The 16,560-nt window shown below is 46.5% G+C and overlaps 1 protein-coding gene across 2 annotated transcripts in view; it reads right to left on the bottom strand.

Moving 5' to 3' along the window:
- SFMBT2 (Scm like with four mbt domains 2) overlaps positions 1-14,532 on the bottom strand; it is a 189,645-nt gene extending 175,113 nt beyond the window's left edge. For both annotated transcript variants that reach the window (XM_073328829.1, XM_073328832.1), the window contains exon 1: positions 14,007-14,532. The gene's annotated coding sequence lies outside the window, so the exon portion shown is untranslated. The remainder of the gene's footprint in view (positions 1-14,006) is intronic.
- Positions 14,533-16,560: the final 2,028 nt, after the last annotated feature.

Genomic DNA, 16,560 nt, shown 5'->3' with positions numbered 1-16,560 from the left:
CCTGACTGACAGTTAAACAGACTGATTCTCCACTGCCTTCCTCCTGAATTAACGAGACAGGGTTGGTCATATCTTTTATTGGACCAATATCTCTTGGTGAGAGGCACAAGCTTTCGAGCCACACAGAGCTCTTCTTCAGGTTTGGGAAAGATACTCCCAGCATCGTGGCAAAATGCAAGGTGGAACAGTTTGTTCAGCATAACTAGTTACAATATATTGTAAGAGACCATTCAAGACAGAGTGGCCTGTTAACACTTCTGCAGTCAGAGGACAAAAAGAGAGGGCTAGTGGGTTATGGATTGTTGTAATAAACTATAAATCCAGTGAGTCTGTGAAGTCCATGAGTTTTAGTGTCTAGCAGAGTTATGAATTTACGCTCCCAGCCTTGTCTTTTGAACGTGTCGTGCAGGTTTTGCTCTCTGCAGACCAGGACACACCCACTCGAAGCAGCACCAAACTCTGCCAGAACAACAGATGCAAAATCTGCAGACACATCTACAGTGCTACAATGATCAAAACCCTCCCAAAACACACCTGTCAAGGTCCATGGATACTACACATGCCTATCACAATATGTGGTGTACTTTGTCCAGTGCAATAAATGCCCCACTAACAACTATGTAGGTGAAACCAGACAATCATTATGCTCTTGAATGAACGCACACAGAAAAATGATCAGACAAAAACACCGCATCACCTTTGGGCAAACGCTTTTCACAAAGCGATCACTCTGTATCTGACCTCTCAGTCCTCGTCCTCAAAGGAAACCTGCACAGGTACAAAGCTTGGGAGCTTACATTCATAACTTTGCTATATACTAAGGCTTTGTCTACACTATCACTTTTGCTGGCAAAACTTTTGTCGGTCAGGGGTGTGAAAAAACCACCCCCCGACGGACATAAGTTTCACCGACAAAAGTACTGCTGTGGACAGCGCTATGTCAGCAGAAGATGCTCTCCCACCCATATAGCTACCGCCGCACGTTGGGGGTGGTTTCATTATGCCGGCGGGAGGGCCCTCTCATCAGCATAGAGCAGCTCCACAGGAGAGCTTACAGTTCTGCCACTGTAGGATCCATTGAACAGACAGAGCCGAAGACTCATGGACTGCAGGGTCACTGGATTTATGGCTTAGTAAGACCATCTATAACCGATAACCCCCCTTTTTGTCCTATGGCTGCTGAGGTGTTAACAGGCCACTCTATCTTTGATGGGCCCATTCACTGTGTGCTAACAACATACGCGAAATAATCAGTTCCGCTATTGCATTTTGCAATGAAGCTGGGACTACCGTTCCCAGACCTCAAGAAGAGTTCTACAGAATCACAGAACGGGAAGGGACCTCGAGAGGTCATCTAGTCCAGTCCCCTGCACTCAAGGCAGGACTAAGTATTAGCTTGAGAAGCACTGGTCTAGATATCTGATGTGGGGGACCAGCAATTTTTATTACCAATGTGCGCGCAGACCAGCAGCCGATGGCTCGTGGACCGGCACTGGTCCACAGACCACCACTTTGAGTAGCACTGATCTAGACCATCCCTGTCAGGTGTTTGTCCAACCTGCTCTTAAAAATCCTCAATGATGGAGATTCCACAACCTCCCTATGCAATTTATTCCACTGCTTAACCACCCTGACGTTTAGGAAGTTTTTCCTAATGTCCAACCTAAACCACCCTTGCTGCACTTTAAGCCCATTGCTTCTTGCCCTGCCCTCAGAGGTTAAGAACTATTTTTCTCCTTCCTCCTTGTAAGAACCTTTTATATACTTGAAAACTGTTATCATATCCCCTCTCAGTCTTCTCTTCTCCAGACCAAACAAACCCAGTTTTTTCAGTCTTCCCTCATAGGTCAGGTTTTCGAGACCTTTAATCATTTTTGTTGCTCTTCTTTGGACTTTCTCCAATTTGTCCACATCTTTCCTGAAATGTGGTGCCCAGAACTGGACACAATTGAGGCCTTATCAGTGCAGAGTAGAGCGGAAGAATTACTTTTTGTGTCTTGCTTACAATACTCCTGCTAATACATCCAGAATGATGTTTTTTTTTGTTTTTTTTTTTGCAACAGTGTTACACTGACTCATATTCAGCTTGTGATCCACTATGACCCCCAGATCCCTTTCCACAGTTCTCCTTCCTAGGCAGTCATTTCCCATTTTGTATGTTTGCAACTGATTGTTCCTTCCTAAGTGGAGTACTTTGCATTTGTCCTGTGACATAGTGTCTGACTTTCTCTCTGCCCAGGGGGTGCTCGATCCACCCTCACTCCACCCCTTCTTCCAAGCCCCACCCCCACCTCTTCCTACCCCGCCCATTTCTCCAAGGCCCCGCCCCACCTCTTCCCATCCCTCCCCCACCTCTTCCCACCCCCTTCCCACTTCTCCCCTCCCCTGCCCTCCCAGAGCCTCCTGCGTGCTGCAGAACAGCTGTGCAGGAGGCACTGGGAGGGAGGAGGGAGCTTGGCTGCTGGTGGGTACTAAGCACCCACTAATTTTCTTCCTGCGGGTGCTCCAGAGCTGGATCACCCATGGAGGCGGTGCCTATGCTGTGTGGCTTGAAAGCATGTCTCTCTCACCAACAGAAGTCGGTCCAATAAAAGCTATTACCTCCCTGTAGTGGTCCCTCGCTCTTTAGTGGAGAGGCAGGCCACCCTGCCTCACTGTATTGGGCGGTAACCCTCGGCTTTGGGTCACACTGGCAGGGCCGAGCCATAAGTAGTCTATAGTTCTGTGCCCGTCTAACAGGCAAACCAACCATAATCGTCTGGTGCTCTTGTCCCTACCCTCGGGCATGGCAGAGCGCTGAGTAGTCTTTAGCTCCCAGCCCCTCAGCTGGGGCTGGCAGCACTAAACAGGCTGGAGTTCTAGCCCTTTGAGCAGGGCCAAGCAGGGAGCAGGCTTTAGCCTCAGCCTGCCAGCTAAGGCAGCCGGCAAACACACACAGTCTAGGAGTTCGGGTAGGGGGGAGCATCCACACCGTCTCTGGGGGGAGCACCACCACAACCAAGGGGCTCCAGTCGGGGTGAGCACCAACCAAGTCTAGCATCCAAAGACGGACGAAAGATTCACACAGGCCTCTTCGCCTAGGGTGGAGAGTCTGCCGCCCCACGGGTAGTGTGGCAGGAGGTAGAGGGACACGGGCTAGCCCGACTCCACCACATCCCAGCCCAGGGTCCTAACAGTGGCAGAGTGGTCCACCAGTGGGTCAGTGGGGAGCCAGCCGCAGCACACTGACCTAGAGTCAGTCAGCAAGGTAGCCGGACAGTAAGCGCACAGTAGATGGCAGTCCTGGCAACACCTCTTCAGGCCTAGTCTCCTCTGGGGGCAGGGTGCTGCAGGGCGCAGGTTCAGCTCCGGGTTGCCGCAGCAGACTGGAGACATTCGTCTCCTTCCCTGGCTCCTGCTCTACTGAGCTACTGAGCCCTCCCTTTATATGTCCTGTCCCACCGGTCTGTAGACACAGGCTCTGAGACTTGCTGCCGTGGGATCCCGCTTGCTGCGCAGACGACCCTACGCCCTGGTGTGAATCTAGCCCTAAGGGTTTTGCTGAACAGGGATGAGATTACGTTGTGCTTAAAGTTAAATATGGACTATAGTGTTGGTCTTCTTCAGGGGACTGATTCAGCAAATCAGGACCCCAAAGACCTTGCAATTTAAACAAAACAGAAAGCAAGCAGATACAGGAAAAAATACAGCACATGCTTTGTGAAGGAAAGGAGCACAAAAGTTATAGCCACAGGATCATGTGGCTGCTTCAAATCCACCCCACTGTTTTAAATAGAGCTGAAAATTATCTATGTAAAAGTGTTGTTAATTTAACACATACACACAACTGTTTATCAGCCCAAACCATCTTATTTGGCACCAGCCACATTGACTGAAGTCAACCATGTCCTGTGAACGGGGCTGATTAGTTAAATGCGAGGAGTCACCAAAGGGAACACAAAACACTGTTTTAGTGACTCTAATACAGGGACCAGTCCAGAACTGCTTAATCAGCCAAGGCACCAATTGCTCAGGATAACTAATTCTGGCTTTTATGTTGCTGAATTTCTTGGTAATCAGAGAGGCTTTCCAAAAAGAGAAGCAAGTTAGAATCCAGGAAACATCTGCCATTAGATTGTAATACTTTTTAGGAAGATCACATTCTAGATCTTGGCAGTGCCCAATGTATTTTACTCTTTCCACCTGATCAGCATTTAGGCTCTGATCCCACAACACAGACACTTCTCATAACTTTACATCCATGAATAGTCCCATTGTCTGCAAGGAATTACACATGAGTATAAGTGTGCATAGGATCAAGACCTTGTCCTGTGTCAATCACAATTATTTGCTGCCATGCCTTAAAACAATATGAAGGCAAGTAAAAAAGCACTTCTTCTATTCTTTAATGACAAGCAAGTATAGCCTGTGGTGTATTTGCTGGCTCAGTTTATTCAGAATCAATTTTTACCGTACATTTTAGTTCAGAGCGTCCTAAAATTCCACCCCTTTTCTCCCAAGGAAAACAAATTGGATTCCATTTCATTCTGCAAATGGCCTCTAAAGATGAAGTGGTGAACATCCAAACTACTCTAGATCATGCAATATTAATGTGTCATCAAACCCAACATACTCACATATTGTGGATTCAACGCTAACATCTTCCTGACCTATATTCAGGAAGCAGCATTCCCAAATGCCTTACCCTTGATTTAAGAATTAAATTGTTAACTCATCAAAACTCTTTCCTAGATGAAAAAATTAAATAGTTTGTCTACACTTTTTTTTTGTATGGGATATTTTAATGTTCCTGGGGAAATTATTGCTAGTCTTCTTCCACTGAAATGAACTGAAGCTGGATTCACAGACTAGAAGGGTCATGATTATCTTGTCTAACCTCCTGCATTACACAGGCCACAGAATTTTAACCAGTGACTTTCATTGGAGGGAATTATTCTTCCCTACTGAGTAAATATACATTATCCAGACCAATAACCTGTGATTGAACTAGATCTTGTTCTTTTACTCAAGTGAGTAGACCTTGCCTATGCCACTGATACTAATGGGACTAATCATGTGACCAAGGATTACTTGTCTGACTAAGGACCGCAAAGTTTGAGCACTTGGCTCATTTCTTAGTGGCTTCACATTCAGTCTAAGCTGTCATTTTAATGCCTTTTTTTTTTGCTACTGGTTAATTTTGTAAGTTTCATTTTTTTTAAATAAAAATATGGGATAGGTATACATACACTCTTCAAAATTGTCCTTAAAGGGATATTTTGTTTACATCCCAAATTTGGGTTTTGTAAAAACCCAATATTAGTAGAAATATTTCTGTGATTTTTTAGAGGTCAGTGAAACAGTCTTTTTTTTTGCATTTCTGTATTCCCCTGCAGGATAGGCCAGTGCTAGCCCATTTGGGGTCCTAAACAGGAATATTTTGTCATCCCCGCCTTCCCTCCACACACACCCCAATAATAATAAAGCAACAACAAGTAAATAGGGAGCCCTAAGCAATTGCTTAGTCTGTTTATGCCTAGCGCCAGCTCTGGGGTCTGCCCCCCAAACACCTGTACCATTGAGCCAGTAATACATGAGACCATAAAATGAAATTGACTAGAAACCTTCTGTAGAGAGAAGTGAAACTGACTAGCCATTTGCATTGCCCAAGTTTGGGTAAAGTGCAAAGAGTAAACATGCAGTCTTAAGTGCAGAAACCTGAGGGAGATTTTTAAATTATTTAAATAATAATGTACAGAATGTTACCCGAAGAAATGCGACAATATGTCATAGCAATGGACAATTACACTACAGCAATGTAATTACCACAAGATTTGCAAATCGTATTACTATTGTAAGCTGCAGCATTTAGGCTCTTGCTGCATCAGAGTAGGTTTGTTTGTTTTAAAGGGTAACATGAGTAATGAACATTTTATTTTTTAAAACAGCCTCTCTGCCACATGCATCACCATCTCTTCCCTTCATGTAGAACACGGCTGGTAAGATCACCTTCCATGCCTGTCATTTTTGACACTCCTCACTCTTTGAATCGGTCCCTGGCTTCTCCTCCTCCACTACATCAAGTTTCAACTTCTTATCCTCCTCGTCAAACCCTGTGCTTGTCATGTCTCACATCCTCCCCAATGCTCTGCCCCACCAGCAATGCCAGCCTCAATATCTCATTCATCCGCTTCTCTCCCTAAAATATCTTCAAACACCAGCCTGCATACCCCTCCTCAGCTGGTCTATGAAGCCCTCTTTTAATTCGCTTCCTGATTAAGACTCACTTCTGCTGCGACACCTACATGAAATTAATCAACTAAGAGAATCATTGAAAAAATACTGTCTCTAATGTATCATGCCATTGACTCATCCTCACTGACTAACCACATAATCCTACTTATTTTACCTATCTTCCATCCTCATCCCCTTCCTGCTGCAGTTTCCTTCTCATTACATTGTGTCTAATGTTAGTTTGTAAGCTCTTCGGGGCAAAGGTCGTGATTGCTTTCGGAGGCACCCGACAGTTTTGGGCTTGCTAACTGATTGAAATAGTACTAAGGAGAGTTTTGGTTACCTGAATACTTGTGTGGCCCGTGAGCATTGTATCCGAGTGCCAAAAGGCATTCACTTTTCTAGCAGCAAGGCAGGGATCGTGATGTTTAAAAGGTTACTTTGAGTACCAACAGTGTGCTTAGCACTATACAAGCCTTGGAATGAAAACTGCCCAGGGTCTGAAGAGCTTACAGTCTCACGGAAGGAGGAAAGAAGATGGGATGCTCAGAATAAGGAATAGCTTAGCTTTAGATTGATGTTATCCTTTCAGTGGTATTGGACCTAGTGCTTACTACTGGTGCAGCATCGGTAGAAGGAGATTACTGCGTCATCCTTAATGCCTCCTCTTGGTATCAAGCTTTAAAGAAGAAAAATATTATATGATGCCTTTGGAAATAGATATGTCAACCAAAGAATCCTCCTAGTTTGCATTTTCCCTTAGAGGAAGTGACTGAAGGTTAAAGACACAGCTCAATCCCACACGCTCTTGAACTCTTGAAATCTCTATGTCCTTTCAGTAGCTAGCAACATTGATCGGCTAAGATGCAGAACTCTGCTGGGACTCAATTACATCTGATTAGATAACAATGGGTTGTCATTACTTTCCCCCCCCCCTCGACCCCATCTCTGCAGGCTTTTTATTTTCATACAAAATACACAGCTGTCACCATTTTCTATCCTTTTGCAGGTGCTAACACGATATACAGCCAACAAAGGCTTGTAAAGTGACATGAAATAATATTGTCCTATGATTATATTATTTATAGTACAACAGTCATACATACTATTGGTACTATTTTAAGCGAGGGAACTTTAAAGCTTTAATAAATGATATTGTAATAAAAAGCTGTTAGTCCAACAGATCAATAGTTGCTTACAACCATGGCCTGCCTGAACAACTATGTATAATGCCTTCTACAGATGTTCTTGCATCCATCTGTAACATATACTAGTAATGTGTGCAACATGCTTATAACATCTATCAGGTATAAATGTATGAAAGTATGATCAGTGGTTTAATTTACTCTAATATCAAATGTACCCTCTACAAAACGGCAAATGAATATTGTCTTGTTTACAACAAATTCATCTCTAGATATCATTTGTTCAAATCTATTTAAATGCATTTTCTAATTTCATTTTCTAAGTGTTCACACTGAGAATCCACCTTATCATAAAAGTTATTAGACCTACTCTCTAATTCGCATGAAAGTTATTAGCTTTGTTAGAACATTCACTCCACCTCCTTCAATTCGGGGCACATGATGAATAAAAAAGGTCTCTTCAGTCATGTCAAGTCTCACTCACTGGGTGTGAGATTCACTCATAAGCATGCAATCTCACTCTCACACATATTCCTAAACTTATCTCATGCATTTTGAGTAACTAGCTAAAGATTTAAAAGACTTTTACGCAGGTGCTGAAAGAGACAAACCGTGTTTGTAGATTTGGTCACAAAACAGGTTGTACAGAAGTTGGAAGTGCAAAGGGGATATCAGCCCTTTTGCAAAACAGAAGTTCTTTTGCACAGCCAGAGCATTCTACGCTAGCGTAGCCAACTATGCATGTTAGACGCTCCCTTGGAATGATGAAATGTTAACGATGGCAGCATTTGTGAACACTGATATTAGGGAAAACCTGACTTTGTTGGCAGATACCAGCACATGTTCAATCTCTCTCTGCCTGAGACAGAGAAGCTGCAAGAGGAGTTTGTTGATTACCAGTTGATGCAGAAAATCATGTACAATATGTCTGGGATGAGGCAGCACTACAGACTGACACAGATAACACTACTGTGCAATACGGGATGGACTCTGTTTGGGCATATCTTAGCAATGTCAAAAGCCCTAGTGGTCTTCTTACGTTCCCATTCCAGGGTTGCCAGGCTTGGCTTAGTTTTACTCCACTCAAATGCAGGAGATGAGGGCATGTTGAGTTTTGTTCAAAAGAATAAGACACCATTCAGACCACACCTCGGACTAGACAGGACACTGCCCTCTATTACCTAATTGAAGCTGGAAATCCTGAGCCATGTTTCAAGTTTGAGCCACCAAAGGAAGTTATAAAAACAGCAAAAGGGGCCACTTGGCAATATAACAAGGCAGGTGGCTAAAATGTGAAACCAAATTACATATTAAAAGAAATGTGGGATCTGAATCCTTTATCTATGGTTTGTTAGTTTCAAATTAATTAAATGTAATTACTTTATTTATTTTTACATTCACTAATGTACTGTTTTAATTATTTAATTTTAATTAATATATTTTGCGTTTATTTATTTTGGAATCTGTTTATTTTTGTTTGTTGTAAATATAATTTGAGCAATATACAAACCAAATATTTGTACTGTATTTTTCAAATGGATGATCACTGTGACAAGATGATATGTAAACCAAACATATTGTTATATTGATAAAACAGTTTTCTTTTTTGTTAGGTTTATATAAAAAGTTTACTTTTGAATATTTCTCTTGTCCTGTCCACTGACTGTGTGCCTCAACCAGAGGTTATTATCTCTGGTCCTCAGGGATCTCCAACCATCCAGGTTTTTGTTCTAACTAGAAAATAATCATTTTTATTAAAATCCACTTATTTGCATTGCATATAGAATTCTCACATGCCCTAGACTTTAGTATGAATTAGAATATTTAAGAGTTTCATAAGCAATATTAAGCAGTGTACATTTTAAAACAAACTATTAAATGCTGGTTGGATTAAAAACCTGGACTATTGGATCTCACCAAGGAACAAAGATGAGAATCTCGGTCTCAAGCAATGATCTAAAACACCACCTGGAAAGTCTCACTCTTTGGCCTTGAATCTCACTCTTTGAAGCTGTAAATCTCACTCTTAGGGACAGCCAACCCTTGGCATCGCTGATCTTATAATTAATTACATTCCTGTTCCTCTGAGCACCAACCCAATTCATTCACCTATAGAACGCAAACCACAGTGAAACAATCAAACAACAGCAACAAAGACATCCCCTGAACCGAAAAAGGGAAGCCGTCTCTAGCCCTATTACATTCAAGCTCTCTTTGCCTAATGCAGAGGTAACAATTGCCAAGATAGGATAAAAATGCTACTTGATTCTGTTTGCTCACTGTATCTTAGCTTCTGCTCAATAAAGATGGGTCAGTTAATAACCATCACGTTATACCACAGGTACTTGAAAACAGTCACCCTATAATCTATTTCTCTTTCCTCTTTGCTGCTGAAGGGGAGTTGGCATCAGTGCTCTGCCTCCTTTTGGTGAGAAGAGATCAGCTTTATATTAACAAAAAGAACAGGAGGACTTGTGGCACCTGAGAGACTAACCAATTTATTTCAGCATAAGCTTTTGTGAGCTACAGCTCACTTCATCGGATGCACGAAAGCTTATGCTCAAATAAATTGGTTAGTCTCTCAGGTGCCACAAGTCCTCCTTTTCCTTTTGCGAATACAGACTAACACGGCTGCTACTCTGAAACCTTTATATTAACGTTTGCGAGAGCCACCCGGGTCATTACACTGCCATTGCCTGGGCTCTGTATTTCAGTTTGTGCCCCTTTGCAGTAAACCTCCCAAGAAACCACCCGCAGCCTGACAACCTCCACACAGACATTTGTGGGGGTGTACTCCAAGACACTGACTTGGGTGGGAGAGGAACAGAAGGGCAATAGGGCGTGATGGACACAGACCAAATAAACTTCACATCCGAGGCTAGAAAACTGAAAGGCTATGTACAGAACACACACAAACCCACCACAGGGGTCAGCGGTGTGTGTGTGTTCGTGTAGACAGGATCAAAGATCATATCACACCACAGCGAAACCCTCTATTCTGCCATCCTTACGCAGGCTAAACTCCCAAACAAGTTTTACCTTTGCAAGGGGTACCTGTGTCTCTGTATCTATCCACTCAGCAAGATACTTGTCAGGAAGTAACTCACGAGGCTGTCAAACAACATTTTGACTAGATCAGGGGTTCTCAAACTGGGGGTCAGGAGGTTATTACATGGGGGGGGTTGCGAACTGTCAGCCTCCACCCCAAACCCTGCTTTGCCTCCAGCATTTATAATGGCGTTAAATATATTTTAAAAAGTGTTTTTAATGTAGAAGGGGGGGGTCACACTCAGAGGCTTGCTGTGTGAAAGGGGTCACTAGTACAAAAGTCTGAGAACCCCTGGACTGGATGAAGAAAACGATACACTGACAAGGTGTTTGACAGTTACCACCTGCTACACTAGAACAGGAGAAAGCTGGCACCTGCATGAATTTTTCCCCGCCCCTACTTGGGGACCCTAAAGCTGCGAGCAGGCAAAATGCAACAGAGAGAGAATCGGCATCAGAGCCTTTATTCTAACCCAAGGGAATGAGAGGAGAGCTCAGATGAAGGGCAAGGGCATTGCAGGAGAAATTAAAATCTTCTCAAAGAAAAGTCTTACACTTTTTCTTCCAGTCCAATTACCACTGAAGGCAATTCCCTCCCTCCCTCTCCCCAGCATCCCAGTTCAGAGCTTATCCGTGCCAGGAAGAATGTCTGAGGCTCTTACAGTCCCAAGAAATACTTCCGAGATCTCCCCCAACCCTTCTCTCTTGGGAACCCATTAGCTGAGGGAACTGAAGGAGCAGCCAGGCAAAGCTCGTCCTCCATCCAAAGCATAAAGCAACATGCAATGCTTGGGGGGAAAGCGGTCCCTTTAAACGAAGAACCTCTCGATGTGTTTCTTTATTGCCTCAGCAGAAAGAGATGGATTTTGCACAGGGGACCGCGCGTGCATGGCAGATCGGTCGGTGGAGGCAGGGTCTGGAGCTTGCAGTGCCGCCAGGCTCGGAGTCCTTTCCTCGTCTTGCACAAAACACACGCGCGGGGGGGGGGGGGCTGCGATCGCTGAATCCCCTTACACGCGCCACTTGCACCCAGGGCACAAAAATCGAGACACAACGCTCGAAATCCCCGCGACTGCGGTCTTCTCTGGATCGGGGACTTAGAGTTAATTCTCAACCGTGTCATGAGCCACGTGAGTGCAAGGGAGGTGGTCCCCGCTGAATTCGCAGTTTGCAAGGAAAGAGCCATTTTAGGCCGGTGTTAGATTCTTTCATGGGATTCTCTGAAGCGCCCCCCCACCCCCGCCGCCGCCCCCCATTGTCCTGCGATCCTCGGCAGTCCTCCCCTGCTTGCTCTCAGCGCGCCTACCAGGAGACACCGTCGAGGGGAGAAGTCGCTTTTCTGCGGAGCGGCCAGCGCTCGCCGCTCACGGGCGCTTCCCGAGCGCCACACGGAGGCGAAGCGGATCGGGAAGGACAGATCTCCACAGCCGCCGCATCGGGGCCGGGCTGGGGGCTTGTCCGGGCCTCCGATCCCTTTCCACGCCGCGCAAACCGGAGGGGATTCGTTCACGCGGCGCCTCCAGCGTGCCCCCTTTGGTCCAGCAGCGGTTTCATCCGACAACAGCCCGCGACGCCAAGCCACTGGAGTTTGGCCCCCGTCCTCACCTCCGGGAGCCGAAGCGCCCGGCAGCAAAAGTTGTGTGGCCTGGGGGGGGAGCAGTGGTTTGCAAAAGGCGACCTCTGTTGGCGTCGCAACACAGAAGACAACGTCTCCCATTAATCACGGGGGCTCTCCTGCTAGCAAGCATCGCGGTTTGTAAAGCGCCCCCCCCTTTTCCCCTCGCTTAAAAAGATGACCCCCTCTCACTAGTGTCCAAGAGGCCAGGGGGAGGGGGTCACTTGGGTTCTGCTTTCCTTCCCCCCCGCCCCAGTGGCCTCAACACGCCGCAGAGGGGTGGCCCGGGGAGGGGGGCAAAAGTTGAACATCGGAACAACAGCAACCCAGAAACGTTGCCTGAAGCGAAACAAGGAAGTTTCTCTGGTGTTTCAACCAGCCTGCCTCCTCCACTCCCCCTGCCCTCGTGGAAATGCACTTCAAATTCGGAACCAGGAAAGAGTACGCACAACTCCTTCCTCCAAACCACTGCTCTGCCCCCCTCCGAAGTCTCCGCTTTGCATGCTCTGCAGACGACAGGTTCGCGCTTTGATCCTTGCTTTTTAAAGGCTCCCTGGCAAAGAGAATTTTTATTGCAACGTGCCTCGGGTCCTCTGATGATAAAAGGATTAAACGGCCTGTTTTGCAGCACACATCTGCACGCAGCTAGTGGTATAGAGCTTTTGCCCCCTCTATTTTTATTTTTTAAACAAAAACAACCGGGGAGGGGGGGAACCCCACCTCCCCGGTTCCCTGCACCAGCCCAGGCTTGGCAGCGGAGATTGCCAGGAGCTCCGAAAGAAGGTCTCCTCCTTGGGCTCGCCTCGTTTCAATGTAAAATAAATTATTGCTGTGTCTCTCCGCATTTATCTTTCATAGCCTGTCTGCCGGTTTGGGCATTTAAAGCAGCCTCGTTTGGTGCCAGAGTCCAGGTCCCCTTTTGATGGTTTCTCCCGAGCGCTCGCTCTCTCTCACACACACACACTTTGGTTGCTCTGCCTTGTGTGATGTACTTTACCCACCAATAAGTCTGCCAGTCGAAAACCCTGGGGCATGATCCCCACTCTTGCATTCCCCAGGTAGTTCGCTGCCGCACCTCCCTGGGCAACAAAGCAGAGTTGAAGCCAACACGTAGCGCCCCAAGTTACACTCCCTCCCCCCGTCTCAAAATGTTTATTTTCAGTTTTTAAAGGCACCTTAACCCGCCATGTTGAAACTGACAAGCTTTATAAATATTCATTTACCGCAGTTCTCTCGCTCTATAGAAAAAAAATGTGTACGGATCAGGGCTGGGAAATTGGGCATCTCATCCTCTTTCAAGATTTTTAAAACACACACATTTTATATGCTCTGCCGATTTAAACACACACACACTCACACACAATAACTCTCTCAAGAAATACAGCAGTCTAGTAAATTCGAAAGGAGGTCACATGAGCTTATGTCAGGAAAGCACCAAATGACAGGATATTACTTTAAAAAGAGAGAGAGGGTATGCATGCATCTAAAATGTGGCACGCTCCAAAAGAAAAAAAAAATCCACCCGCAACCTCCCCCCCCCCCCCCCACACACACACACAAAAAAGCCCCGACATGCGATGAATGGCACATGCATTGCAAACCCTGCCCACGACAACTCTCAAATGCACTGCAAAAGAAAAGCAATCACACTATTAAAAAAAAAAAAAAAGCCAAAAAAAAAGACACCCAGAGTGCAGGTATCTAGAATCCAGGCTCTACATCTGAGTCTGCCAGAGACACGCACAGCCAACCACTTTGCAACAACTTGCTCCCTGGCATTTTTAAGAAAAACACGCCAGATTGCGGGGTTTTTTTCCCCCACCCTCTGTCCAAGCTTTATTTTTTCCCCTCCCCTCCGCCTTTTAATAAACCTTGAAAGAAAAGAAAAAAAGCTCCCCTGTCCACCCCAGCGGCGAAAACACGGTCGCCCCGGGCAGATCAAGGCTTCGGCCACTTAAGGAAACACGCCTGGCGCGCTGTCTTACCTGGGTGAAGTTTTTTTCCCTCCAGTGTCTAAAATGGCAAAGACCCTTCAGCTCAGTTCAGAAGAGGCGATCAGTCTCTCTCTCACTTACTACAGACTCATTCCAATATGGCATCCTCGCACTGCGCATGCCTGCCACTCTTTTTAGATTATATTTTTGCAGCCAACTCCTTCAATGACCTTTTCCAGCCGTTGCAAGATTTTCTTTGCCAATTATAGTTGGTTGCAATCCCCCCTCCACCCCCCAATGATTGCAAATCGTGGTGTGCAAGAAGTTTAATTAGCAGGGGAGGGGGCTAGGCTCAGAGAAACTCTACAGGAGGGGCAATTGACAAGTGAAGAAATTAACTAGCTTCTGCTGCATCCTTCCCCCCCGAGGTGTCCCGTTTAGTTTAGATTATTACACACTCGTCTGCCACTGAAGTGGGCTGTGCCGCACAGGGTGGGTTTTATGCCGGGCACTGTCAAGACCGCAAATTAAGTAGATCTGTATTACCCTCCCGCTTCTTTCCCCTCCGCGCCCCTTTATTTTAGGATTGCTGGCTCCATTATTCCTTGCATTGAAACTTGCACCGAGATAGAGGATAGATCCATGGATAAAATAGATGGATAGAGGATAGATCCATGGATCCAGCTGCATGGATAAAAGGGAATTTAATCAGATCGCCGCGCGTCCACGTGTCTCCCTGGCTTTGCCATGATCCTATGTATTATCCGTTGCAAAAACAGCATGCTATGCGTCCGGAGAGCTGCGTTAGAGAGGGCGACAGGCACGGGCCACCCCCCTCTCCGCGCGCACGCAACTTTCAGTCCTTTGCCTTGGGGCACATTTTGTTGCAACCAGGAGTGACCCCGGTGGACTTTCCCCGTGGCCGGTCTACAGCTGCGTCCATCACAGCGAGCGGGAATTAAACCTTGCGTTAAAAGGGGAGCGGGGCTCCCAGGGCAGGATTTAGGGAGAGGGTTTGGGGGTGGGGGGGCTACTAGCAAATTCTGCTTCCCCCCAAAGTGGGGGTGGAATGACAAGCCGCGCACAGTGTCTGAACGGCACGGGCGCCTCTCGGCCCGGGTCATTTGATTCGGATTCTTCTGGGTGTACCAGGAGGTGGGTAGGGAAAGAGTCGGCAATGCTTCTGGAGCGACAGCGGTGGGGCCGCTTTGGGGGTTGGCCGGATCATCCGGACTCTTCCAAGGAAGCCAAGCTGCGTGGTCGCTTGTCCCCCTGGCTGGGCTTTCCCAGCCCTGCACCATGCGGTCTAGTCTGGAGGAGGGCGGTGGGCAGTGGCGGGCGCAGTGGGAACCTGCGATTTATCTTGAGGGGGGTCCTGGAGGGGGTCACAACATGAACCGAAGCGGTGGTGTGCTTCGTGTGGGGAGAGGCGTGGTGGTCAAAGGGGAAGCGAGACCCCCCTCACCCTATCCCATCAGCCAGGAGAGAGCTGGTCCCCTGGCTGCGGTCAGCCCCTCACTCCGGGGACCACGGATTAGCAAGCCTGCCGGCTGGAGGGACATCGTTTAGCAGGCACCCAGCTCCTCGGGGAGAGTAGTCAGAGGGAGAGATAGATGGTTGTCCTTGGACATTCAACAAGTCACCAGCAGAAGCCCCCTGCTTCCCCCGCCCCAGAGAATCCGGCGCTGCACACGCCGAGGAAAAGGCAAAGGTTACGTCTGAGCCTTCCGCATCCGCACAAGAATTTAATACACAGATCCCAGGGGTGGGGGAAGCCGATACCTCGCTCAGCAAACTGTTTTCACTCCCAAATTACAACGGCTCTGTCAACAAAACAACGCCAGCTGCTTCCGGGCTGTAACGATCGGGTTTTTGACAGAAAGGATCCTATCTGTAAATTACTTAAACTCACTCGTGACCACACCCTGGGCTGGGTCCCCCTCCCTTCTAAATCTGGTGTTTTTCTGTTTCACGGACGCAACTCGTTAGCCCTGGACTTCACGCCCAACTTTCGGCTCTCTCCCACTTCAACTGCAGTTGGCTGCATTTGTCTTGAAAAGCAGAAGAATTTAGCCATCGTCTGGCTACAGCACATTTCACCTCTTCTTGATGAGAATGCCTAGCCGCTGACGACTCCTAAAGCTTTGTCACCAGCGTCTCATGGAGTCATTAATACAGTGTGAGGTGTTTATGGAGAACAGAGCTTGCCCACCCAGATACTTCGTTACACGTTTGTATTATTCATAATGTTAAAAAAAAGTTTGCAGAGGATAATGAAGATTGTGACTTTCCCTGGGGTAGATTGTAGCCGGACTGATCTACACCGGATGATTTAGTGATATAAGGTGTTTATATTGCTATTCCATCACTCTGCTTATGCATCTCTTTATCATTAGTACATTAATATCATTAAATGTAGCTCCCTGTCCTGAGACAGGACACAGTATACCTCGACTATCCCTAGCAGGTGTTTGTCTAAACTATTCATAAAAACCTCCAAGTGACCGGGATTCCATAAGTGCTCCTAGTAACCTATTCCAAAGCTTAACTCTCCCTGGCCTTAGAAAGTTTTTCCTAATATCTAACCTAGATCTCCCTTGCTGCA

The sequence above is a fragment of the Lepidochelys kempii genome, chromosome 1 (genome assembly GCF_965140265.1).
Source record: "Lepidochelys kempii isolate rLepKem1 chromosome 1, rLepKem1.hap2, whole genome shotgun sequence".
In the NCBI taxonomy this organism is placed as follows: Eukaryota; Metazoa; Chordata; order Testudines; family Cheloniidae; genus Lepidochelys; species Lepidochelys kempii.
Note: the sequence above shows the minus strand (reverse complement) of the source record. Positions and strands in the feature narration are given on the sequence as shown.